General features: G+C 43.8%; 1 protein-coding gene across 2 annotated transcripts in view; it reads left to right on the top strand.

Annotated features, from left to right (window-relative positions):
* Positions 1 to 27,534, top strand: part of LOC134945236 (palmitoleoyl-protein carboxylesterase notum2-like) — a 157,596-nt gene that overhangs the window by 59,799 nt on the left and 70,263 nt on the right. Inside the window, exon 1 of one of the 2 annotated variants that reach the window (XM_063934397.1) lies at positions 25,366 to 25,499. The exons of the other annotated variant lie outside the window; for it this stretch is intronic. The gene's annotated coding sequence lies outside the window, so the exon portion shown is untranslated. Of the gene's footprint in view, positions 1 to 25,365; positions 25,500 to 27,534 lie in introns of those variants that run through there. 2 annotated transcript variants of the gene reach the window in all.

The raw sequence follows: 27,534 nt of genomic DNA, 5'->3' as shown, positions 1-27,534 counted from the left end.
CTCTGCGGGTTCTGGGGTTCATCCGTTGCTGGTGTGGTTGCTCGCGTTGCTGTGCGGCCGTGTGGGGACGCGGCGTGATCAGTGGCATAGGTGATGCAGGATCTGGGAGCTGGGAGTGCGGGGACCAAATGGCCAAAGGCACCGCTGTGTGTCTGCAGTATAGGAGGCGGCCATTTGGAGACCAAATAAGCAATACAGAGCACTTGTGAAAACACCTGTGGGTAAGTGTAAGCCAATCCCGTGCTTGTGCTGCCTTTAAGTAGGCTGGGATTATGCTACTCTGGGCCAGTGCTTTGTTGTATCTACTCTATGCCCTAGCTCTGTGCTCTCTCCGTGCATTCCTGTGTGATTCCCGTGGTCCAGATATCGCCTCCGCTCCCAGAGGTCCGTCTGCAGCCTTCACTGCTAAAGATCCTCCAGCTCCCTGCTGTGCTGTCAGTCAATCACTCTCCCAGTGGCAAACAAGTGGATTCCCAGAGTCTTGCAAGAGGTTACCCTGTCTGCCTGCTTCAACCACACAGACTTTGGAGGATTCTACTAACATCAGCTGTTCGTTTGCTCTGCTCTAAACTTAACCCATTCATCACCATTGTCGTCTGCTGCAGTTTCACAGTGATCTTCAGAACTCGCAAGTAACCCATTTCAGTACTGTATTTTCTGTGTTGCTACAATCAAGGACAATTCTTCACAGCCTTTCAGTTAAATCTCTAAACTTCATTACAAATCTCTACAGTTACTTATTTATGTCTGCATTATCCAGTTAACACACTTTACAGTTCAGCATCAAATCTTGTTTCTTTTGGACAATTCATCATTCATTTACAAGCCTGCTTAAAACTCAGTTCTATGAACATTTCCTCAATGTATCTTTAAGATTGTTCCTGCTTATCATTTCTACCACTTTATGCAATACGTCAGTTTATATATGGTGATTAATAATTTGTAATTTAACTCCTTACTGGAAGTGTTGCTTACAATAAATATATGAAACTGAACTTTCTTCGTCCTCCCTGCTTTCATCATACCCCAGCACCTACACCTTTGGTTGGTCCAGGGATAACGGATTCACAAAAACACCCGGCCCTGACATCAGCAGGATAACGACCGTATGCACACAGCCAAGATATCAGAGGAGTGGCTTCAGGACAACTCTGTGAATGTCCTTGAGTGACCCAGCCAGAGCCCAGACTGAACATCTCTGGAGAGATCTGAAAATGGCTGTGCACCGACGCTTCCCATCCAACCTGATGGAGCTTGAGAGGTGCTGCAAAGAGGAATGGGCAAAATTGCCCAAACATAGGTGTGCCAAGCTTGTGGCATCATATTCAAAAAGACTTGAGGCAGTAATTGCTGCCAAACAAAGCATTGAGCAAAGGCTGTGAATACTTATGTACATGTGATTTCTTAGTTTTTTTTTTCGTAATAAATGTGCAAAAATCTCAAAAAAAATATTTTTTACGTTGTCATTATAGGGTATTTTGTGTAGAATTTTGAAGGACAAAATAAATTTATTCCATTTTGGAATAAGGCTGTAACATAAGAAAATGTGGAAAAAGTGAAGTGCTGTGAATACTTTCTGGATGCACTGTATTTGAGTATCTTGGCCTTATTTCCATTTCGAAGGTATGGCATTTTGGCCGCTTTTCTTCTTTGAAGACAACTTCTGGACAGAAATCTCTGAACAGTAGATGGGTGTACCTGGGTCCCACTGGTTTCTGCCAGTTCTGAGCTGATGGCACTACTGGACATCTTCCGATTTCGAAAGGAAGTAAGCATGATGTGTCTTTCATCCGACGCACTACATTTCCTTGGCCAACCACTGCGGTCCTCAACATTGCTGTTTCTTTGTGCTTCTTTAAAAAAGATTGAACAACACATCTTGAAACCCCAGTCTGCTTTAAAATCTTTGCCTGGGAGAGACTGTGCTGATGCAGTATAACTGCCTTGTGTCTTGAAGCTGTGCTCAGTCTTAACATGCTGTATGACCTGTGACATGAAACTGTCTTCCACAACCTCACCTTTGCAGCAGAGTTTGGCTGTTCCTCGCCCAGTTTTAAGCCTCCTACACAACTGTTTCAGTTAATGACTGTGTTTCAACATGCATTTGAAAATGATGATCGCTATCATCTGTTTGGTATGATAGGTTAATCATACACCCGACTATAATCCTATAAAATCTCTGAATTTGTGCAAGTGCACCTAGAAGAATTGATGCTCTTTTGAAGGCAAAGGCTGGTCACACCAAATATTGATTTGATTTAGATTTCTCCTCTGCTCACTCACTGTTTCATTATTTAATAGCTACACCTCATTACATGGTTTAGTATTAACTTGACATTCCACTGTTGTTTTGTAATAAAAACCTTTTACTTCCTCACACCATTATAGACAGCTGATGCTCCCCCTACATCTTTAGGACAATGTCCTAATGTGCTTTGATACAGATGGAAAGGCTGAATATGAGATGTGTAACAACCAGGGCTGAATTTAGGGGTCAGGCCGCCCCTAGGCACATCATTGGCTGCCGCCCCATCCCCTTCTTCATGTCATTGCCACCTTAATTTCAGGTGCCAGTCCAGATGCCTTGAGACCACCAAAGCAGCCCCAACCTCACACAACTACCAACTGGATCACAATTTGCTGCCCATTGTCTTACCCCCATCATTTGCTAAATAAATAAATAGATAATTATATATATATATATATATATATATAAAATGACAATTTAAGTAAAGACCAAAGACAGGCACTGAAAGGTCTGATCCATAATGATAAAATCGTCATACGTTCAGGCAGATAAGGGGGGTTCTATTGTGGTTCAAGACTGGGGGATGTACAACAACGAGATTCTGCGACAGCTAGAGGATGTTGAGACATACACCAGACTTGAACAGAACCCTATGTATACCATCAAGACATCTGTGGATAATGTTCTAGACATGGCTGTTAGTTGTGGTTGGATTGATATTGACACTGTGGGGTGTCTCAAAGTTGAACACCCTACATGTCCATTGCTGTATACCCTGCCCAAGGTACACAAACGATTGGATGATCCTCCGGGACGTCCAATCATTTCAGCTCGTAAATCAGTGTTACAGCCATTGGCTAAATTTGTTGAAGTTTTTCTTCAGCCTCTTGTTGCTAAGATACCTAGCTACCTGCAGGATACAAATGACATTCTGGTTAGCTTAAAATTGCTTCATTCACTTCCTGATAGCTTACTGTTTGCCACATTAGATGCGTCATCTCTTTATACTGTTATACCACATGTGGGCAGTATTGAAGCAATTAAGAAGGCATTTATCAACAATAAACATCGGTCTCCTCCTGTTGAATTTATTTTGGAATTAACAAGAATGGTTCTCATGAAAAACCATTTTCAATATAGTGATCATTATTACATTCAAAAGAATGGGACAGTGATGGGGTCAAATTTGGCCCCTGCTTATGCCATTTTGTATATGGTGGATTATGAAGCAACATACATTCTTCACAGATTTGGTGATAATATCCTGTATTACAAAAGATATATTGATGATTTGTTTATTGTTTGGTCAGGTACGGAGCCTCAATTCTCTGCTATGGTGGATCATTTAAACCAATTAGATACGGGGGGCGTGGCCTGACTGGAGAGACGACTGGAAGAAGGGAATTAAACCTCCTGCTTTCCTTTCAATAAAAACACCTTAACCAGCATCAATAATTACCCCCAACCTACCCTCACTATCTACACTGCGGCTCAGGGTGTCGGTGTATCTGGTCGCGAAGCCGGGAGACCGTTTCTGCGGTCTCTGCAGGTTGTGGCCTACACTGGATGCCGGAGCCGCGGCCTAAATTTCACCAGCTGCCCGCCGAGAAGCTCCGGAAGACGGGCGCAGACACCGGGACTACCCGCGGCCGCGAAAACACCCCGGGAGACCCTACGGCCGGCTGGGGAGCCTGGAAGATACCCCCCCACCTGCATCATACCTGAAACCCTGCGAGGCGGGAGTCGGGACCCGGAGCTCGGAGAAGGAGAGAGCCGCGGGACCGCACTTCCGGTGCTGCGCTGGCACGGGTCTCCCTCAGCGTACAGTGAACCCGCTCTGACCAGGTGACAACCTCCCTGCACCTCACTCCCCATTACCCCTGGCACTATCATACACACCAGCAGTGGGACACAGGAGGGACCCGGAGGGGAGAAGATTTATTTATATGGTACCTATATGAGCACTTGCCTATATATAAATAAACACAGAGGCACAACAGGTCTGCCATATCCTCCCTACCCCCACCCTCTACAGACTGATATATCCTGGATAACATCATACTGAAACGGACCACTCTAATTATTACTTCAGCTGATCCCAAAATATAACGCTATTTCTCCAGTCCGCTGCCACAAAGTGAATTACATCTTCACCCCCCCTCCCCATCGCCGTGTGTGTGGGAGGTGAGTGGGACCTACTCAGTACCTACTAATTTGTCTCCAATTGGCGTGCTCACTCGGTGATGCCGCGGGCCGGATTGCCGTTGTGATTGAAATACTACATTACCAACATTATCTACCACGCTCTCTGAGTCTCACTACTACCACAGATATTGGCAATAATAATTTTCTACCTGGTAGACACAATTACATCTTCCTGTCAATTTGGCGTACTACAACCGCTCTCAGTTCTCCACTGATGGAAACATTTCACAGTAAAATGTGAATTTGCACCGACCGTCACTGTAATGTAGATCTCCTCTCATTTTTATAATCAACGGCAAACCATATCACTCGTCCGACCCTCATGAGCTCATAACTACTAGTATGGACAAATACTTAAGATCTTCTACACCGAAACCCCAAAGAGGCAGGAGTGACGAGAAACGTGGAGAATCAGACACCGCCTCCCTGCTACTATCCCACCATCCTATCGGTCTAGATAACACAGTTGAATCATTGTCTGCCATGGCACCAAAGGCTCCCCCTGCTCCTCCCTCCTACTCGGATATAGTGAAGGCAATTAAAGAGACTGTGGAACCTTTGTTACAAACTCAGGCAGATAAATTTATGTCCGCAGTATCAGACCTGAAATCAGAGCTCGGCTCTATGTCCCGAAGAATTTCGGTGAACGAGAACAGGATTGGAGTTAACTTCAAAGAAATTGAAGACCTTAAAGAACAAGTCGTATCTTTAACAACTACACGTCAACATATGATGATGAAGATGGACGACCTAGAAAATCGTTCGAGACGTAACAACTTGAGAATAGTGGGACTCAAGGAATCATTGAGGGGTCCGGACCTTCTGAAATTCCTCCTCTCCGATTTACCAGACCTCTTGGGTATTCCCGAGGAACTCTCGTCGCTGGAAATTGAACGAGCCCATAGACTGGGCCCCCCATGTGATTCTAACCAATCTAGACCCCGCCCGGTAATCTTCAAATGCTTAAATTTCAGACACAAAGAACTGATATGGTCTGCGGCCCGAAGTAAAGGCCCACTCCAGTGGGATGGTCAACGGCTGTTCCTTTTCCAGGACTACTCCGCTGAAGTCTCTAGAGCTAGAAGAGAAATGTCTCCAATATGCTCCCATCTTGTGAAAAATGGTATCCGATTTGCTCTTCTTTACCCTGCGTGGCTGCGCATTTTCACCCCCCAGGGCCCGAAAGATTTCACATCGGTGGATTCGGCTAAAGGATTTATGACGGAGCTGAGCAGATCCACACGGTCGCCCCCGACCTCAATACCATCTTCTCCAAGCAAGACAGACGATAATGTCTGAAACCTGATACCGGGACTCGATTCATGTTCTTATACTAGTTGATATGGTTAATCGTTCTGCTCTATTGAGAGGTAATTTGGGATCCACTCCTATCATGACCATTTAGAAAGGCACTTACTTTTCTATACGGGTCATAGGGACGATCCCTTTAATTTATTATCTTCAGATTGCCTGTTGGTTATTATGTTATTCTATTGTTCTACATTGCAGTGACTTCACGTTGAAAGCTTTTACTGATGTCTGCTGGTGTGGACGCTCGTATAGGTTATTTTTATTTTTATTTTTGTCTCTACCTTTCTTTCTTCTCCCTGACTTCCTTTACTTTCCTCTATGATACCACTTGTTTGCAGATACTTAACTGGCGGGGGTGGAAATTGTGTATCTCTATGATACTCTGGATTACTTGTATAACGATATTCCCTATCTTAAGGCCTCTTACTATACTCCTGTATTCCTCTGATGGTGTTGTAGATGTCACAACTTAATATAATATCGTGGAATGTTAGGGGTATTAACTCTCCTATTAAACGGAGATGCATCATTACCTATTTAAATAAGATAAAAGCTGACGTCTCCATGCTCCAGGAGACACATTTGACCCCTCCTGAACATGCTAAACTTACTATGCTTAGATAAGAAGTTGTGGCGTCTTCTTCATTTTCATCCAAAGCAAGGGGGTCGTTATTCTTATTCGTAAAGGGGTGTCATTTGACATACATCATCAGATTATTGACCCTCAGGGAAGATATATAGTATTAGATATCACCTTGGAGGGTACCAGATTAACATTATGCAATATTTATGCCCCGGCTGTCTATGACAAATCATTTTATCTGGAGATAACGAATATTCTCCGCCCATATTCACATACCTCTCTCATCGTTGGAGGAGATATGAATATGGTATCCTCTTTGGTTTTAGACGGGAAGGGTGCCTCGTCTCAGAGAACCCGACTACCCAAGATCAACCTTGATTACATATCCACACAGTTGGGACTGGTTGATATATGGCGCCTCCATAACCCTGTAGAACTGGAATATACTTACTACTCTTCAACCCATAATTCCTTCTCACGTATAGATTATTTCCTCGTCTCCACTGATCTGTCACCCAGGATCACTGAGACAGCTATTAACCCTATAACCGTCTCAGACCATGCCCCTATCTCACTAGTGCTTCAAGGTAGACTTACTTTAGGTTCTAACTCACAGTGGAGATTCCCTGCTTAGATGGCCGCCTCTCCAGACTTTAAAACTATGTTGGTGAATGCCTGGGATTCTTATGTTCTCAATAACTCTGACCATCTATCTGACCCTGCCTTATTTTGGCAGACTGCTAAAGCGGTTCTAAGAGGAGATATAATTGCATACATGACAAAGTATAAACGAGACCAAGATGCCACATATAGAGCGGCACAATCTGCACTCACTTCCTCATTCCAGACCTTTAAATCCTCACCTACGATAACTAACAAACAGAAATATAGAGACGCTAAGACCCAATTTGACCATACTCTGACTCATATGGATAATAGATTCCTTATAGCAGGTAAACACAAACTCTTTCAATATGGAGATAAGCCGAGCAGAATGCTTTCCAACTTACTTAAAACTGACAAGGGACCCCAATATGTGACAGCATTGAGGGATTCGACCTCAGCAATACGGACCGAAGGGAAGGCGGTCACTGACATCTTCTACTCCTTCTTTAGCAATTTATACTCTCATAGTAATATCGACCAACCTACCAAAACCTCTTTTTGGGACACTCTACAGTTGCCCCAGATCTCCGCAGAACAATCAGAATCCCTTACGGCCCCGGTTACTGTCACTGAAGTGACGGAGGCTATTAAAGCCCTTAAGACACTGAAGACACCAGGCCCCGACGGTTTGTCCGGGGAATTCTTTAAAATGCTCTCACCTAAAATAGGAGATTCTTTAACAGCATTTTTCAATTCCATATTTTCCAGCCTTACTATCCCACATTATTTTAACTCAGCTCTGATCCGAGTGATACCCAAACCTGGCAAGGACCCACTCCTCCCGTCTTCCTATCGCCCTATTTCCTTACTTAATGTAGATTACAAATTATTTACTAAGCTATTAGCAGACCGACTAAAATTTATCTTGCCTGACATAATCCACAGTGATCAAACCGGTTTTATCACAGGCAGACACTCGGTGACCAATATTCGTAAAGTTCTAACAGTTTTACAATCCCTGAAGGAGGTTGAAACGGATGACCCTGCCTTCCTATTATCATTGGATGCGGAAAAGGCATTCGACCTGGTGACATGGGATCACCTATTTGAGACACTCCGACGCTTCGGATTCTCAGACCAATTTGTGGCCATTATACAAACCATATACCATAATGCATCTACACAAGTTTTCACAAATCGATATTTATCTCAGCCCTTAACGATTCACAGGGGGACCAGACAGGGATGTCCTTTATCCCCTTTACTCTTTGCAGCAGCATTAGAACCCCTGGCAATAGCACTGAGACAATTATCAACCTTCTCGGGAATATCAGTGGGGAAAAGGGAAGTTAAACTTGGACTATTTGCGGATGATATGATCTTATTTGTCTCCAACCCACGCACTTCGATACCTGCCATTTTTGACACCATACACCGCTTTAGTACCTTTGCCGGCTACCGCATAAATACTCATAAATCCGAACTACTCCCTTTGACCAACATAACAGACCCTCTTCTTTATTCTGACTTCTCTTCCCAATTCACGCTGACCCCTACTAAACTAAAATACTTAGGTATCTATATCCCCTCGGTACTCTCCCGATTATATCTATTCAACTATACACACATTATTCAACAAATCAAAACACGGTTAGAATCTTGGAAAGACCTTAAACTTTCTCTATTGGGTAGGGTAGTAGTGATAAAGGCTATTATCTTCCCAAAATTGGCCTACCTACTTCAGATGCTCCCCGTCACGATCAATAAGCAAGACATCATACTCTGTTCGCAAATATTCTCAAAATTTATTTGGAAAAACTCAAAACCACGCATGCCCAAAGCCCGAACTTATATCAATAAACGAAAAGGCGGGTTGAGTATGCCCAATATAACGATGTTTGCTAGGTCAGCACTGTTTAAGTTTGCCTCAGATTGGCTTTTACAGTCAAACACATTCACAAATCTGGAACTGGAAGAGGCATTGTTCTCTCCTTACTCACCTGCAGCATTGCTTCACACACCAAAGGCCAAACTACCTCAGGAAGTTAAGACTAACATCTTGTTTGGGACACTTATAGAGCCTGGGCCTCCATCCATAAACTATTTGGTACTGATCCATATGAGTCACCATACATACCCTTATGGGGAAACCCCAACTTTCCCTCCTCTTTAGACAACCGCCACTTCTACACATGGAAATGTAAGGGGATACACACAATTAGAGATGTTTTTGACCCTGGTGGAAAGATGCTCTCCTTCTTGCAATTGCGAGACAAATTCGCTTTACCCCACTCCAACTTTTTCATGTATCTCCAAGCTCGTCATTATATCAACTCTCTTAATGACCCCTTAGGTAAAATGACCTCTACCCGAACAGTCCTCGACACTCTCACATTCTGCAGACATAATCCCTTCAAAATCCGATATCTTTACAATGACCTGGTTGAAGTGTCAGCCCCCTCTTGGTCCCCTCTCTCTGATTCCTGGAGACGGGAACTCCCAGGGGCACCTGACATGGGTGAGACCTCCACGAACATTGACCGAGTCCTCAAGGCCTTAAAGTCCGCTAAGTTACAAGAAATACATCTAAGGGTGGTAAACAGGATGTATATATCCCCCTCCCAAAGACAACACTTCCGCCCGGTGAGTCGGGCAATTGCCCTAAATGTGGAGTAAGTGGAGCTTCCCTGACACACAATCTTTGGTCATGTGGGAAAATTAAACGTTTCTGGTGTAAGATTCTCCAATACCTATCCCGACTACTCAAAGTAACTCTCCCTGCTCTGGTGGCCCCGCTGCTGTATGCTGACTTTTCGCCCTGGTTGTCTCAGTTAGATCTCACCCCGATGATCCCTCTACTGACTGTGATGGTCACGGTAGCAAAACAAGTGATACTGAGGCACTGGATATATAAAACTGCCCCATCAATAGGTGAATGGGAGTCCGCCTTATTGGATGTACTATTTTGTGAGAGAAAAATGGCTACCTTCCAAATTGAAAATGGAGTTATACTTTTTCATAAAAAATGGGGAATGTATATTGAGAGTCTGCCCTTGGACAGACGTGAATGCATTTGGAGGGTATTCCGGGACACAACGTGGTATTGGACTAACAGGATAACGGGAACTATAAGCTGATCTCAAGTTCCTTAAAGATAGAACTACTGAGTGGACCCCACTTATAACATAGACCCTCCAGAAAGATCATACTACACACTACAATGCTCACCCCAAAACCAGGACTTCACCTCCTAATCCAGACTGTACTTCTGTCTAACCCCCCCACTCCATCCACCCCCCCCCCCCTGACAATATATACATTGTTTGTTTATAGTATCCCTGCAATATTTCTTTCTCTTTACTTTCCATCTCTCTCCTTTCCTTTCCTGTCTCCCTTCCTTCCTGACAGCTGGGATGTTTAGTTTACATATTATGTATGTTACCTGATGTTGGGGGTAAGGGTTCACCCCGGTGAATCATACCCCCTAATATTGTGTCAGACAGCTGAGTAGAAATTACTCTAAGTGAAATGTTTTCGCTTTTCTTTCCCTCTTACTACAAAAAAATCAAAAAAGCTGTACAGCCCTCAATTTAATCTATTTTTATTCTTATTGAATTTGATTGTTCGTGTCACTGTTGAATATTCTTGTAACTCGACCCTGATAACTTATGTTGTGACTCTATGGCTGTATAATAAAGAAATTTATTTTAAAAAAAAAAACACACCAATTAGATACTCCGATTAGGTTTACTAGTCAAACACATGATGTACAAATTAATTTTTTGGATGTCACAATTTTTCGGGAGGGAGACAGATTGGGTACCACCTTGTATCGGAAGGAGACTGATAGAAATACTCTCTTTCACTCAAGGAGTCATCATCCACCTAAACTTAAGGAGAGTTTACCTATATCCCAATTTTTGAGAATATTAAGAAATAACTCCATGCCATCAACTGCTGAATCACAGTTGGAAGAGATGTCCCTTTGTTTTGAACAAAGGGGTATACTCCTACAATTAAAAGGTGCCTCACTAAGGCAAGGCTGAGATTCTCTAAAGATGATGGTAAACGATCAGATCGTTTAGATCTGTTAGGATCTCCTGCTCTGTGCTGCCACGTCGCCATGGCAACCGGGAGGCAAGTGTTAGCGAAGTAACCTGAGCGCAGCTGATACTCCGGTCCGGGTTTTTTACTGTGTAGTGGTTACAGGCTCTGTGCACGGCAGGGAATCCGGCGCTGGTTTTGTGCTCACAGTCTGTGAGGTCTGAGTGGGGCGTGGACAGCACCTGCTATATAAACCATCCTCTCAGGCTAGGCAAATGCTGCTGAATCTTTGTTTGTTAGTCAGTTCCAGAGAGTTAGCTAGTACTGTGTGACTTTGTATTTACTTGTTGCTTACTGCGAATAGGCCTTGGGATTCGGTACTTCATTCTGCCAATCCGGACCTAGCAGTAAGACTGGAGTCAGTTGTTTGACCTGCTGGGGTTCTTTTGCTATTCTGTGAACCCAGCAGGTTTGCGGCTGTACTCTCAGACCTGCTTGCTTAACCCTCCCTCACTGTGCAGGGCGTCCAGGTGTCAGTTTAGTGGCAGTAAGCTGAACCTGTGCCCTGCAAGTGGGGGTTAGGATTGTGGATACTCTTCTTGTGTCTATATTTCTATCTCTGACCAAGGAGTTTATTCCCACACCTGTTGGTAACACTTTGGGGTTTTTTTCTGTTGCTCTTAGCAACATCATTTAAGGTGCTCCACATGTAAAATCACTACACATCGCTTCATTGTCCGCTCTATTCCATCTGAGCATTCCTGACACTAGGGAGACACCCAATTCCTGAGCCTTTGGGCTTCTCCATTCACTTTGTGTTTATTAGTTATTCCATCACCTCCTGTGTATGTTATGTTATACTGTCTGTGAGTTCGTTTGCTTCGCTTCCCTCTCTGTTCATACACCGGTATACTCCTGTTAGCACTGGTGTGCGTAACAAGATCCTGCACGTATGATTTTCACAAGCACATATGACGTGGCAGCCAATCAAGCTTGCAAAACAATAACCAAGCATTGGCCGATATTATCTACGGATCCAACTTTAACAGCTATGGGCTCAGCACCGCCAGTCTTTGCCTATAGACGCAGAAGAAATTTAAAGTATCTTCTGATGAGACCTATGCTTAAACCCCAGTCACAATGCGACGGTTGCCAAAAGGGTAGGAATGGTTGTTTCCGGTGTGCCGATTGCACTATGTGTAGATCTATGCTTACGGGGTCTTATATTAAACATCCTCATAGTGGGAAGAAGTTGCCGATAAGACACAAACTACACTGTAGGATGGACTTTGTTATATATGTCCTAGTTTTCCCCTGTGAGATATATTACGTCGGTATGACGAAAAGATGCTGCCGTGATCGTATGGCGAACCATCGTTCTACGATCAGGGCTGTGTTGGAGACTCGGTCATCTGACAAACCTGTTGCCATGCATTTCCAGGAAGTAGGACATTCTGTTGCTAGTCTACGTTGCATGTTAGTGGATCATATTCCCATCTTCTGACGCAGTGGTGACCGCCTGACTGTGCTCCGAAAGAGTGAAGCTCATTGGATTTATGATACATTGGTACCTAAGGGACTCAATGAGGCTAATCCTTACAATATTTTTTTGCGCTAAAAAAGTTTTTTCTCCGCGTAGTTTTATTAACGCATAGTATCTGATTTTTTTTTAATAACCTGGCACATTTTTTTCATATTTTTTCTTATTTTTGTTATTATCGTTCATTTTTCATGTGATTTTTAATATTTATTTTTGTCAGTAATGTCACGATAGGGTGTTTTTTTGGCAGATCTATACTGCCCCTGATTCATCTGTCACGATTAATTTTTCCCTATATATTTCTATATTTTCACTACAAGTGTAGATATTCTTATGGACCTTCATACATATGTCATTAGATTAAAACTAGGTAACTAGGGATTTAATGTTGCATTATTGGGTTAGGTAATATTGCCTCAGATGCCTGGATAAGTTTTGCTGGTCGTGGCACTTCCGCTGATGGCTGTGCGTTCCACCGTAGATGGGGCGCACAGCATTTCTGGTCGGGGCTAGCGTCATTTGGTCTAGTTATTTTATATGACTAGTTTAATGTGTATGTTATTGCCGTGATTTGTTAAAGCTGAGTGCTTGTGTATGTTTACTGATAATAACAATGCTGGCACTGACTCTTGTGGATCACGGCACTTCTGGTGACGTCAGTGCGTTCCACTGCGGGTGGAACGCATGGCACTTCCAGTCAGAGCTAGCGTTCCTTGTCATTATTACGTTTATATAGTTCATTTAGCTGCATCTTTACTATTTTGTCTTTATATGGATGGTCACTGGTGTATGTTTATACACTTATAGAGATTGGTTTGTGTATTGTAACAGTTAAGGGTTTTTCTTCGATTTGTTATACCTAATTACCCATAATGCATTATGTCATGATTGGTGATTGAAGGGGGTATATGGGTCTGCCTTTGGTGATAGGTATCATTCACTCTTCTGGCTGCTTGGTGGATGGTTCATTGTGCTGCTATGTCCTGAAGAAAATCCTGAGGGATTGAAACGTCGACCATGTCTTTTTTGCACTTTAAGTAACTTTATTAAAAATACCTGCTTTAACTGGTGAGTGCCTGAATGGAATATTTTTATTCTATAAATTGATTTTTGTGTTTTGGACCAATTGTCCTTATTGGAGCACCCTATTGTCTACAACATTATTGGAGAGTGCAGACACTCGTAACTATATCTATCTATCTATCAAGTTGTAATGTCGAAGAAAAAAAAAAAAGAATCAGCTGGCCCTTATCAGCAGGTGTGCTGCCCCATAATAAGTGCCGCCCCTAGGCACGTGCCTCACAGGCCTAGTGAGAAATCCACAACTGGTAACTGAACTCACCTCTGTGTATAAATCCACCAATACACAATGCATTTCTACAAAGCAAGTCTGTGAAGATGTCAGTCAGTCACTCTTGCTGCAGAGTTAAGAGAAGTAATATGGCAGGCTGCTCAGCGGCGTATCATGAGAGGAGATGACCCATGTGCAGTCTCTGTCTGGGCCCCCTCTCCTATGCTTTAGGCGGCAGCTCTGTTCTGTGCTCTGAGGTCTTGTGTGTCAGTGTGCGCTGGTCCCCGGGAAAATGGAGCAGTGGCCATCTTCCTGGTGATTTCCCTACTGTGTATGTCCAAAACACTGGGTAAATGACTGTGGTGTCCATTTTCACTGTGAGTTTGCAGCGCTGCTGACGCTGGACTTCGTAGAGGTAAGTATAGTAGAAATGGTAGTGCGCACACTGCATCCATTACAGACAGTAAGCATGCTTCATGTCAGCAAAATAATATATGATGAACTTCATTAGGTAGTAACCCCCAGCTATTTTATAGCATTATTCAGCACATCACTGCAATATAAATTTAAGGTCAGTTTGTGGCTTGAATTGTCCTTAAATTAGTATGTACACACACTCACATGTCCGTGCTCCTTAAATATGTTTTTGTAACACATTCATACACATATATCTGGATGAGTGTAGTAAAGAAGATGTATACTGTCTAGATAGACAGTCATTAGGTTGATCAAATATGGTCGACGTACATTAAGTCGACCAGGTCAAAAGGTATACAGTGGGTAAGGTCAACAGGGTCAAAAGGTTGACATAAAAATGGTTGATACTAAAAAGGTCTACAAGAGTTTTTTAATTTTTTTGTGTCATTTTGTATATTTAACCATATGTAAGCGCAAACACTGGAAACATTACCCTCACGTGCTCGCTTCGCTCGCAACGATTTGGTCATGGTGTTTCGCTGTGCTCACCACAGGTTACTATTCCCAATCATAGTCTACATTGATAGTACTGTAAATCAAGCAAAAGTTTGAAAAACATGAAAACTCCCACAAAACTTGTGTTGACCATTTCGGTGTCATCCATTGTCATGTCAACATATTTTTTTTAGAATACAATTTTATTGAGCAGGAGGCAAGAGTTACAGTGGGGATCGAAAGTTTGGGCACCCCAGGCAAAAATTCATTTTAATGTGCAAAAAGAAGCCAAGGAAAGATGGAAAAATCTACAAAAGGCATCAAATTACAGATTAGACATTCTTATAACATGTCAAAAAAAGTTTGATTTTATTTCCATCATTTACACTTTCAAAAGAACAGAAAACAAAAAATGACGTCTGCAAAAGTTTGGGCACCCTGCAGAGTTAATACCTTGTACTGCCCCCTTTGGCAAGTATCACAGCTTGTAAACACTTTTTGTAGCCAGCCAAGAGTCTTTCAATTCTTGTTTGAGGTATCTTCGCCCATTCTTCCTTACAAAAGTCTTCCAGTTCTTTGAGATTCCTTGGCTGTCTGTGACGCACTGCTCTTTTAAGGTCTATCCATAGATTTTCAATTATGTTGAGGTCAGGAGATTGTGAAGGCCATGGCAAAACCTTCAGTTTACGCCTCTTGATGTAATCCACCGTGGATTTTGAGGTGTGTTTAGCATCATTATCCTTTTGTACAAGCCAGCCTCTCTTTAACTTCAGCTTTTTCACAGATGGCATCAAGTTAGCTCCAAAATTTGCTGGAATCTTATTGAATCCATTTTTCCTTCTACTCGTGAAATGTTCCCTGTGCCACTGGCTGCAATACAACCCCAAAGGATGATTGATCCACCCCCATGCTTAACAGTTGGACAGAGGTTCTTTTCATTAAATTCTGTCCCCTTCCTTCTCCAAACGTACCTTTGCTCATTCCAGCCAAAAAGTTCTATTTTAACCTCATCGGTCCACAGAACTTTATTCCAAAATGCATCAGGCTTGTTTATATGTTCATTTGCAAAATTCAAACGCTGATTTTTGTGGTGAGGACGTAGAAGAGGTTTTCTTCTGATGACTCTTCCATGAAGACCATATTTGTACAAGTATCTCTTTATAGTGGAATAGTGTACCACAACTCCAGTGTCTGCCAGATCTTCCTGGAGGGATCGTGCAGTCAAACGTGGATTTTGACTTGCTTTTCTCACAATCCTGCGAGCTGCTCTGTCTGATATTTTTCTTGGTCTTCCAGATCTTGCTTTAACTTCCACTGTTCCTGATAACTGCCATTTCTTAATTACATTCCGAACAGAGGATATGGGCATCTGATAACGCTTTGCTATCTTCTTATAGCCTTCTCCTGCTTTGTGAGTGTCAACTATTCTCAGTTTCAGTTTCAGTGTTCTACACAACTGCTTAGAGGAACCCATGGTGCTGATTGTTGGAGCAAGGTCAGATGTGTCTGGGCTTTTAAAACCTTTGAGATTAACATCACCTGGTCTTTCCAGACGATGATTAAGAACAATCCATGACACTGCCAGGTCTCAGCTGTCCAAAGGGGGCAGTACAAGGTGTTAACTCTGCAGGGTGCCCAAACTTTTGCAGACGCCATTTTTTGTTTTCTGTTCTTTTGATAGTGTAAATGATGGAAATAAAATCAAACTTTTTTTTTGACATGTTATAAGAATGTCTAATCTGTAATTTGATGCCTTTTGGAGATTTTTCCATCTTTCCTTGGCTTCTTTTTGCACATTAAAATGAATTTTTGCCTGGGGTGCCCAAACTTTCGATCCCCACTGTACATTGGTGTACATTTTCAGAACAATTAAAACATTTGACACGATCAAATAATTGAAAGAGAACACCTATTGTAAAGAGTTATTAAAGTACTACCTGAGTAGTAAACATAGAGCTAACAAAATCTTAACTTCTTCACATTTCAAATTTTTCATCAATATAATTGTAGATGGATAAACAATCCAATAATATCAAAATGAAAATAGAACGTTCCAGGGACAGATATCCATGTGCTTTTTACTAAGGAGTGGCTTCCGTCTGGCCACTCTACCATACTGGAAAAAAAGCATTTTGTTTCCCCAGCACCCTGAATGATAACAGTAACCAGATTTAAATCCTACACAATATTAGAATTCAGAGATCTTGGTTACATATTTGCGCAAATGTATGAATTAACCCCCAAGCCGGGTCAAGGCCTCTCTGTATATTGAGGGTCAAAAATCAGTGTAAGCCAGGATGCCCAGGACAGCATACCAGTGAAAAAACGATAGTGTTAATAAATTAATGTTAGGAAGCCGAAGCAATATACAGAAAGTGATACAAAAATAATGCGATGTAATCAAAATAAAGAAATAGTGTTAGTGAAGAAATTAGTAAGCGATAAGTGTTAATAGAATGTAAAGGTATGCCACACTAGAGCCATCCAGTGCAGCCAATCCAGGGGCACTGCACCCCACACTTCCATAATACCAATCTGAGGTATATGATTAACCAGCAAGGAGCCACATGATAATGGCTCCTTACTTAATATATCTAAGCTAAGAGCTACCTTCCTTGGAGCAACCCCTCAGTGCTCCATATAGCATATCAGGACCTGCACCTCCACCTAATGCAGGATCCTATCTGCCTCTCACAACAGACATATACTGTATAGTGGTATATGCTCAATTAGCTTAGTGATATCACTCAGGTGCTTGCAAGGGAGGGGTATTTCTGAGCAAGAAACAAAGCATTTTGTTTCCCCCAGCACCCTGAATGATAACAGTAACCAGATTTAAAACCTACACAATATTAGAATTCAGAGCTCTTGGTTACATATATTTGTGCAAATGTATGAATAAGCCCCCAAGCCACGTCAAGGCCTCTCTGTGTATTGGGGGTCCCTAGCGCTATTCCATCTGTCCACTCTACCATACAGGCCTGATTGGTGGATTGCTGCAGAGATGGTTGTCCTTCTGGAAGGTTCTCCTTCCTCCACAGAGGAATGCTGTAGCTCTGATTAGCTGTAGCTCATCGGGTTCTTGAGTCCGACTCATTAGTACTGCTGCTGCCGCTACTAGCCCATTCACCATGGCCAGAGCCGGATTAAAGGCCAGTACTCACTGGCCGATGTGTGAGAGATGTGTGCTGAGCGTGCGGGGGGAGACGGGAGGGCCGCTCATTTCACCCAGCAGGTGAAGTGAGCAACCTGCTAGATTGGCCTGCACGGCAGGCCAATCTAGCACCAGCGATGCGCGGGGCTGTGCATCGCTATCGCTGTGGGGGCTACACACGGAGCGATCCTGCTTAAAATCCATGCAATCTAGTCAGATTGCTTCGATTTTAAGCAGCGACCGCTCCGTGAGTACCCCCCTTAAGGCTCCGGGGAGCCCGCGGTACTGAAGACATGGGGGCCCTCTAAGAACTAATATATATATATGGTATCTCTCATTCTAGGAATATATCAGCAGTGCGGGTGGCCCGCACAGGACTGACATTCAATTCAAATAACTGGACACAAGAGTCTCCTTCACGATCAATGTTTTGGTATTATTACTAACCTTCGTCAGGATCCTGGCGAAGGTTAATAATACCGAAACATTGACCGTGAAGGAGACTGTTTTTGTCCACTTATTTGAATTGAATGCTAGTACCATGCGTGCCACCCGCACTGCTTACTATATAATATATATATATATATATATTACACACACACACACACACACACACACACACACACACACACACACACACACACAGTAATACACACACACACCACCTTGACCACTGCTGAGAGAGAGGGAGAAGGAGAGGGGGGAACGAAGGGAGAAAGAGAGAGGGAGGAGAGAAAGAAAGGGGGAGGGAGAGAGAAAGGGAGATGGACTGAGGGAGCGGATGGAGAGAGAAAGAGAGGGATAGAGAGAGGAAGAGAGGGGGGAGGGAAAGAAAGAGAGAGGGGGAGGGGGAGGAAGAGGGAGAAAGAGAGAGGAAGGGAGGGGGAGACAGAGGGTGGTCTTCTGTTTGCCGGCGGTCGGCCTCCCGGCGCTCAGTATACCGGCGCCGGGAGCCCGACAGCCGGAATACAGACAATTATTTTCCCTCGTGGGGGTCCACGACCCCCATAGAGGGAGAATAAAATAGTGTGGCGCGCGTAGCGCGCCACCGTGCCCGTAGCGTGGCAAGCGCAGCGAGCCCGCAAGGGGCTCATTTGCGCTCGCCAAGCTGTCGGTAAGCCGGCGGTCGGGCTCCCGGCGCCGGGATGCTGGTCGCCGGGAGCCCGACCGCCGGCCAGCCGTAGTGAACCCGGAGACAGAGGGTGAGGGATTTGAAGAGAGGTGGAAATAAAGTCGTAAAAGTATGCTGACACTTACTACATTGTTTTGGTGTCAGCGCCTGCAGCTTGCTGTGTGGAAGTGGCCCGGCAGTGCTACAGATAGTGCCCAGGTCCGTTTGCTTCCTGCTGCCACTACACTGTTACTCTGCGGCTCCTGTCACTGCTGGGATATAGCAGGGAGGGTGGGCGCAGTGTAGTGCGGGTGCGGTGCGCCGGTCGGGAGATGCTGTCATTCATAGGCAGCACGGTACGAGCGGAGGACAGGACATGTAACCGGGGGGGGGGTTACCAAAGTGATGCAGTCTCCGTGTAGTTGATGTTTTTTAGTCTACAGGGCCGCACTTCTGATGACGGGGGGGGGGGGGGGGGGCGCACTGGGCCGCACTTCTGATGACGGGGGGGGGGGTGGTGCACGGGGCCGCATGTGTGATGAGGGGGGAGGGTGCGTATATGATACAGGTGCAGCGGTAGCGTCTAGTTCACCTTCGTCGTGCAGCTGACACTGACTTTTATTCTCTCCCTGTACAGCACTGACAGTGACAGCCGGACACAGTCACTGTCATTGCTGAATCTGCTGCCCAATCACATCTGCCTTCAGTGACAGGGGCGTGCTTTCATATGAGCTGAAAGCACGTCCCTTCACTGAGGCACTTGTATGGGTGCCGCTTACACTGCTTTTGTTAATGGGCTTTTACAGCCCTCTGATTAGCTCCGCCCCCTGCTTCCGGATATTTATACTTAGCAGCGGGAGGCACCGTTCGTGGTGCCTCCTAAATGAACTTAAACAAGCTTTGAACCCCCAAAAATCTTACATTATTAATTATACAGAAGATACTTATGACACAGAATCTGTCATAAGTATCTACTTTGTTTTAATTTAATCATTAATGACAGGGGAGGCACTGCCTCGCCTGCCTCCCCTGACTGCACATCCCTGGCACAAAGGATCTGCAAAGTGAGGTAGGCAGAGTTTAGGGGAGATAACGGCAGTGGCTAGAAAAACGCAGGTATGTTGGGACCATTTTCTGGACACGCCAAAGTCAGACACTGCAAATTTGCTTGCAACAGAAGACCCTTAGGGGTCTTATGAGAGCTGTTCTGTGTAAGAGAACATAGAATTACTCAGACACTTGATGGGCAACTAATTTGTGTCTTATGTTTCAGCTTTTATATTTAAGTGGCACTTGTGAGTTGTCGGCATTGGGCATCTCTATGCACTAGATGGCAGCAGTGGTTGTCTCTGTGCACATGATGGCAGCAGTGGGCGTCTCTGGGTACACAATGGCGGCAGTGGACGTCTCTATGCACAAGATGGCAGCATTTGGCATCTATATGCACAATATGGTGGCAGCGGACGTCTCTATGCACAAGATGGCGGCAGTGGGCATCTCTATGCACAAGATGGCAGCAGTGGGTGTCTCTATGCAAAAGATGGCAGCAGTGGGTGTCTGTGCACAAGATGGCATCATTACCATATTTTTGCAAATGCACAGAGCCTGATTCCTGTTTGTAAGTAAGGCAAAAAAGCAAGCAACTGGGCAAAACCATGTTGCACTGCAGGTGGGGCAGATGTAACATGTGCAGAGAGATTTATATTTGGGTGGGGTGTGTTCAATCTGAAATCTAACTATCAGTATAAAGGTAAAGCTGTCTAACATTTGTAAGCTACATGCAAAAGCAGCAAGTATTTATCTTGCACAGAAAAAAAATGTAAAAAAAATATAAATGCATTTGCTCCTCTTGCTTGCATGGAAACAAGGTTTGTTCCAGACACAAAGGGGGTCATTCCGAACTGATCGCATGCTGCCATTTTTCGCAGCGCAGCGATCAGGTCACTACTGCGCATGCGAATGAATCGCAATGCGCAGGCGCGTCGTACGGGTACAAAGCGGATTGCTGCTGTGCGATGGATGTAACAAAGAATCCATTCGCACAGCCGATCACAAGGAGATTGACAGGAAGAAGGCATTTATGGGTGTCAACTGACTGTTTTCTGGGAGTGTTTGGAAATACTCAGGAATGTCCAAAGTTTGCAGGGCGGGTGTCTGACGTCAATTCCGGGACCGGACAGGCCGAAGTGATCGCAGCGGTTGAGTAAGTTCTGAGCTACTCAGAAACTGCACAAACTATTTTTGTACCGCTCGGCTGCACATGCGATCGCACCCTTGCACAGCAAATATACACTCCCCTGTGGGCGCGACTATGTGTTCACACGGCTGCAAAAAGTAGCTAGCGAGCGATCAACTTGGAATGACCCCCAAAGTTCCTTGCTTTTTTTGCTTTACTTACAAACATGAGTCAGGCCCTTAGTACTTTAATGTTGAAATTGCCTCTGTATTTAAATGTATTGAGCATGGTAAATGAGATTTAGTACTTAGTAATATCACTGTCCTGACCCACTGTTTTACCTATATGACACTTCATTCCAGTACTTAATTCTGAATAGTGTACTGGTATTTTGTAATTTATTACTATCCTTGTGATCCTCATCTCCTAACATAAACCTTGTGGTCCTGGAGGTAAAGTGGAGCACATGCCCTGTTAAAAATGATGGGGGTCATTCCGAGTTGTTCGCTCGCAAGCTGCTTTTAGCAGCTTTGCACACGCTAAGCCGCCGCCTACTGGGAGTGAATCTTAGCTTATCAAAATTGCGAACGAAAGATTCGCAATATTGCGATAAGACATCTCTGTGCAGTTTCTGAGTAACTCGAGACTTACTCGGCATCTGCGATCAGTTCAGTGCTTGTCGTTCCTGGTTTGACGTCACAAACACACCCAGCGTTCGCCCAGACACTCCTCCGTTTCTCCAGCCACTCCCGCGTTTTTTCCAGAAACGGTAGCGTTTTTTCGCACACACCCATAAAACGGCCAGTTTCCGCCCAGAAACACCCACTTCCTGTCAATCACGCTCCGATCACCAGAACGAAGAAAAAACCATGAGTAAAATTCCTAACTGCATAGCAAATTTACTTGGCGCAGTCGCAGTGCGGACATTGCGCATGCGCACTAAGCGGAAAATCGCTGTGATGCGAAGAAATTTACCGAGCGAACAACTCGGAATGACCCCCGATATGTACTACAACTAACCTTTGTCTTCTGACAGCCTGGATCAGCAAACAGAATATCCCACCTGAGCTCCATATAGCAGTAAGACTTACAATATCAAACTACAGGCTAAATATCATTATCTTTACGTTAATGCTTAAACCCCACATTATACAGTATAGCATATCTCCCTACTTTGGTCTGGGCAAGGGCGGGAAAGGGGGCGTGACCTTGCGGCAAGTGCCGCGATTGCAAACCACGCCTCCGTTTTCGTCGTTATGGGGGCATGAACAGCGCTCAGAGAGCTGCTTGTCATGCCCCTGTCCCTCTCTGCCGTGAATAGACACTGTATCTATTCACCGCTGCTCTGCTCAGAGCAGCGTGTGACAGGGGGGATCTCCCAACTGCCTCCCCCCCCCCCCCCACCACCACCACCGCGGGACACTGCGACCCGCGGGTGGGACAGCGGGACAGACCGTAAAAAACGGGACTGTACCGCCAAAATCGGGACAGTTGGGAGGTATGGTACAGTGTATCTCAGGGACATGCGGTGAGGTAATTGGCTCAGGAGGCACTGGCTAGTACCAGAGTCAGATTTACACACAGTATATGAGCCAAAGGGTGCATATGGGCATTATACACAGGTGCAGCAGTATATACATGTGGGCATTATACACAGGTGCAGCAGTATATAGAGCTGGAAATTTAGTGAGTATTCATCAGGGATGTGCGGATAAGGTAGGCAGGGGAGACACTGTATCACCTGCCATATCATTTTTACTCCAGAGTTTTGACTATAAAAATGATTAGAATAATGCAAAGAAGATATTTCTAACTTATTCTTTGTATTTTTCATATACTGTACAGTCAAAACTCTGATCCAAACATTAGTATGACAGGAAAGGTTCTGCCTCACCTGCCTCACCCCACCGCATGTCACTGGTGTATATGATACAGCAGGGTTTTTCTGGTTGAAGACCTGACCCCACGGTCTATCTATTAATGCCCATATTTATCAAGCCTTCGAGAGTGATAAATAGCACGGTGATAAAGTACCAACCAATCAGCTCCTAACTGTCATTTTTCAAACACAGCCTGTGACATGTAAGTTAGGAGCTGATTGGTTGTTACTTTGTCACTATGCTATTTATTACTCTCCAAGGATTGATAAATATGGGCATTAATAGCTAGACTGTGGGGTCAGGCTTGACAATGGGGGCCTAAGTCTACTAAGCATCTTTATTAGTGAACCAGCCTTAATAAAATAAAATAACATTTCTGTTAGCCATTCTCAACATATTCCTCAACCCATTCAAAAGGTTAAGTCCCATATAACACTGAATATTCAGAGGCACATGTGATGAGTTACATTTTCAAAGCCATGCTAAGCCTCTGTTGGCTTTGCCCGGCTTCCTATAGGTTGACCCATGTGTTTTAAATCCTGCCAAAACGTACATTCCTGTAATGTCACTGGATCAGATATTCCATTCCATTGTTAATGTCTGACAATTCTCACCAGCACCTGTTCTGAAACAAATACTCTTTCTCATGAGTCCCACAAAAGTATTGATTTCACAATGCACAAACTGTGCTGTAACAGACACGTACAACACAATGCGGAATTTGGAAACAAACACAAAACGCTTTTTCTTAAAACACTGTGTATTTTATACATTATAAAGTGTTGAAATGGCAAGTTATACTATTTTACTTTGGTTCTACAGTCTCAGCTGCTACCTGTTGGAAGCAGCCATGATCATTGTTCTTTGTATCTTATTTGACAGATATCATGTAAAACATTGGCAAGGATAGGGCAGATTATTTATTATTACCCAAGTGAGCGACTTTGGATGTGGGAAGATATTTACAGAAATGTGCACATTATTATATTGTTTCGCAGTGGCTTTGAAATTTGAATATGTTTTGACTGATGTCAAACATCCTCCTTAAACATCAAGTTTAGACATCCTGATAAGCCAACGAGTACCTTTCATTTAGGGAGGCCAATCCCGGGATCAGGATTGGTGGGATCCCGGGATTTAGGCCAAAAAATGGCCGGGATTCAATCCCAGGGGATTGCGGGATTTACCAGCCCCATTGTTTTTTTAATGTCAGGCAGCGTTGGGCATCGTTAGAAAGCTCAGACGCTGCCCGGCTCCCCCTGGCCCTGGCAGTGCCTACTGCGCAGCGTGACATGATGTCAGAGGTCACGCTGCACAGTCTGATGCCAGCCGCCTGCGCTACCCGGACCTCAAAGCCCGCAAGCTCTCCCACCCACGATGGTGAGCCTGACGTCAGCCACCCGGACCGCACCTCGTGGACTGGGAGCCCGGTCCCACCCATGATGGTGAGTATTTGTGTGGGCTGGGCTGGGCTGGGCTGGGGTAGGCGCGTCTTCAACCCAATCCTAGGTATCCTGGGAATCCCGGGATTGACCTTTTTTCAATCCCGATACCTGGGATTGAAAAAAAGGCCCGGGATTGGCTTCCCTACTTTCATTATTTCAGCAGTTTATAAATACTATAGGTCCGAAAAGTGCAGGAAATTGTATTATTTTTTATTTATTTATTCATTAGCAGTTACTTTTCTAGCACACACATATTGCGCAGCGCTTTACAGAGAATATATGGCCATTCACATCAGTCTCTGCCCCAGTGGAGCTGACAATCTATTTTCCCTTCCTCAGGTACACGCACTCACATTCACGCCGGGATTAATTTTGTTGGGATCCAAATAAACAACCAGTATACAGTATTTTTGGATTGTAGGAGGAAACCGGAGTACCCGGAGGAAACCCACGCAAGTACGGGGAGAATATACAAACGCCACACAGTTAGGGCCATGGTGGGAATCGAACCCATGACCTCAGTGCTGTGAGGCAGTAATGTTAACCATTACACCATCCGTGCTTATATTACATTTAAAGGGTCAAATAATTATAACCATCTTGTAGATATGTACATTTAAAGGGTCAAATAATTATAACCATCTTGTAGATATGTACATGCTACTTCCTATTAAATGGAATAAACTATGTTGGGATTTGGGGGGAAGCTGTTGTGCATTCCTGGTTCCCCAGCAATGATGGTGTTAAGCAGTTTAACCTTGGTCAGACATGTCCCTTTGATGTCTGGGATGCCCTGCATTTCAGGGATGTGAGGAAACTGTGCTTGTAATCCCCTTTACAGATCAATGAGTCATCCAGCTGCCACCCAAACTACAGTATATGTGTAACACATAGATAGATGAAGTGTTTTCTTTGTGATTGGGACTCCTGTCTGTTGGTTCTATTCTATACCTCTCAACAACATCTCAAGTGGGTTCATCCAGCGACATAGAGGTAAATGCATTTATTTCAGTTGTTTTTTTGTATTAAACTCCCACAAATACCATAAATTAAAACAATAACAAACAATTGCAACATCATCAACAACCAGAAGGAATAATAATAAATACTACTACTACTACTAACATAGTAAATCAAAATATTTACTGCTTATTTTAGTCACTGTTAGTATTTTATAGCATGTCTGAGATATCTTATACAATTTAAACATCATCAACAACCAGACGGAATAATAAGTAAAGTTTTACTAACATAGTAAATTAAAATGTTTACTACTTATTTTAGTCACTGTAAGTATTTTATAGCATGTTTGAGATATCTTACATGTTTTCAGCACACTATGAATATATTATGGTAGGTCTGGAGGGTAAAAACTAGTATAATGTGCTGTTTGTAAACATTGGCATTAGGATATTTTATTATACTCCCTAGTATACATAATTAGTTTTCAGTACATTACACTGCAAAATATCTTATGTGACGGTGCAAGTTAATATTGTTTTGCTTGTTGGCAATTCGTCACAAATTTGTACGATATGAAAACATCAGGGAGATAAGTTACAACACTGGTTCTAGCTTGCCCTTGATGTTAAGGTCATTCCATGGTCATATTTCGTTATTTTATTCTATTTCATTGGATGTGTTTTTGTTTCTTTATAGCAACACTGAAGTTGTAGCATTAGATACATATGCACTATTAAGATGGATTTTCTTTGTTTTTATGTTTTCGTTTTGCTTTTTATCCATTATGTATGACTTTATTGGCATAATTTAAATTATTACCAACAGTAGAAAATTGAAGTCTGCTTTGACTTAGGTCAGAGTTTCCCAGACTCCGCCATTACAGCCCAGGATTTAAGGATATCCATGCTTGAGTTCAGATGGTAAAATCAAATTGACTGCGGTACTAATTAAGTCACCTGTACTCAAGCATGGATAGCCTTAAAACCTAAGCTGTACTGGTGGAGTTTAGGAAGATCTGACTTATATCCCTTTCAGACATCAGACCCGGGAAATTGGCGGGTGTAGCATGCCGACATATTCCCGGGTCTGAGCTCCATGACCCTGGTCGGGAGAAGAATGTGGACCTGGGACTTAGTCCTAGGTCGTTTGCCTTCAGACATACTAAAAACGCAGGTTTATGCACGTTCATGTGCACAAACCCTGGACTTTGATGCATGTCTGAAAGGGGTCTTAGGTAAAATAAACTGTCCACAATGTTCCTTTCAAATCTTGAACTATTCTAAAGGATTTTTTTTTCTGTCAAGCCAATCTCTGTGACTACTTGTGGGTGAAGCAAGGATTATGTAGTGTGCAGCATTTTTAAATGGTATGGTTATGCAAAATAGTATTATAGGTGTATTTGTTTTTTTTATTTTTTACTTTTTATTTACATCCGCAGAGAGAAAAAACAATACAGATCAAAAAATCCTGATTTTGTGTTTATTAAATTATTTACCATACTGTTCCTTTAAATAAGTAAATAAACATCAGTCAAAGTCTATGTACACTGTAGCCAATCAGATTATAGTAAAGTTATAATGTGATCATGGGCACCGAGAGGGGTGAGCCTGCTAAAAAGGTGCAGCCATACCCACCTTTGCACACCATATTTGGAGGGGGCTCTATAAATTCCTTTGTTTCCAGGCCTAACATTTTTCATAGTGGTCATGATCATAGGGGGTCATTCCGAGTTGATCGTAGCTGTGCTAATTTTAGCACAGCTACGATCGTAAACTCAGACATGCGGGGGGACGCCCAGCACAGGGCTAGTCCGCCCAGCATGTCAGTGCCGCCCCCCCACCCACACACACACAAATACAAACGCATCGCACAGAGGCGATGCCTTTGTATCTGTGGAGTAACTCCCAGCCAGCGCAGCTCCTGCGGCTGGCCGGGAGTTGTTCGTTGCTCCCGCTGGCCGCAGCGGCTGCGTGAGACGTCACGCAACTGCCGCGGCCTGCCCCCCCAATGGTCCGGCCACTCCTGCGTTGGCCGGATCGCTCCCCCACCCTGTGACCGCCTCTGT

Source organism: Pseudophryne corroboree, chromosome 7 (assembly GCF_028390025.1).
Source record: "Pseudophryne corroboree isolate aPseCor3 chromosome 7, aPseCor3.hap2, whole genome shotgun sequence".
In the NCBI taxonomy this organism is placed as follows: Eukaryota; Metazoa; Chordata; class Amphibia; order Anura; family Myobatrachidae; genus Pseudophryne; species Pseudophryne corroboree.
This window is presented reverse-complemented; position numbering and strand designations above follow the sequence as displayed.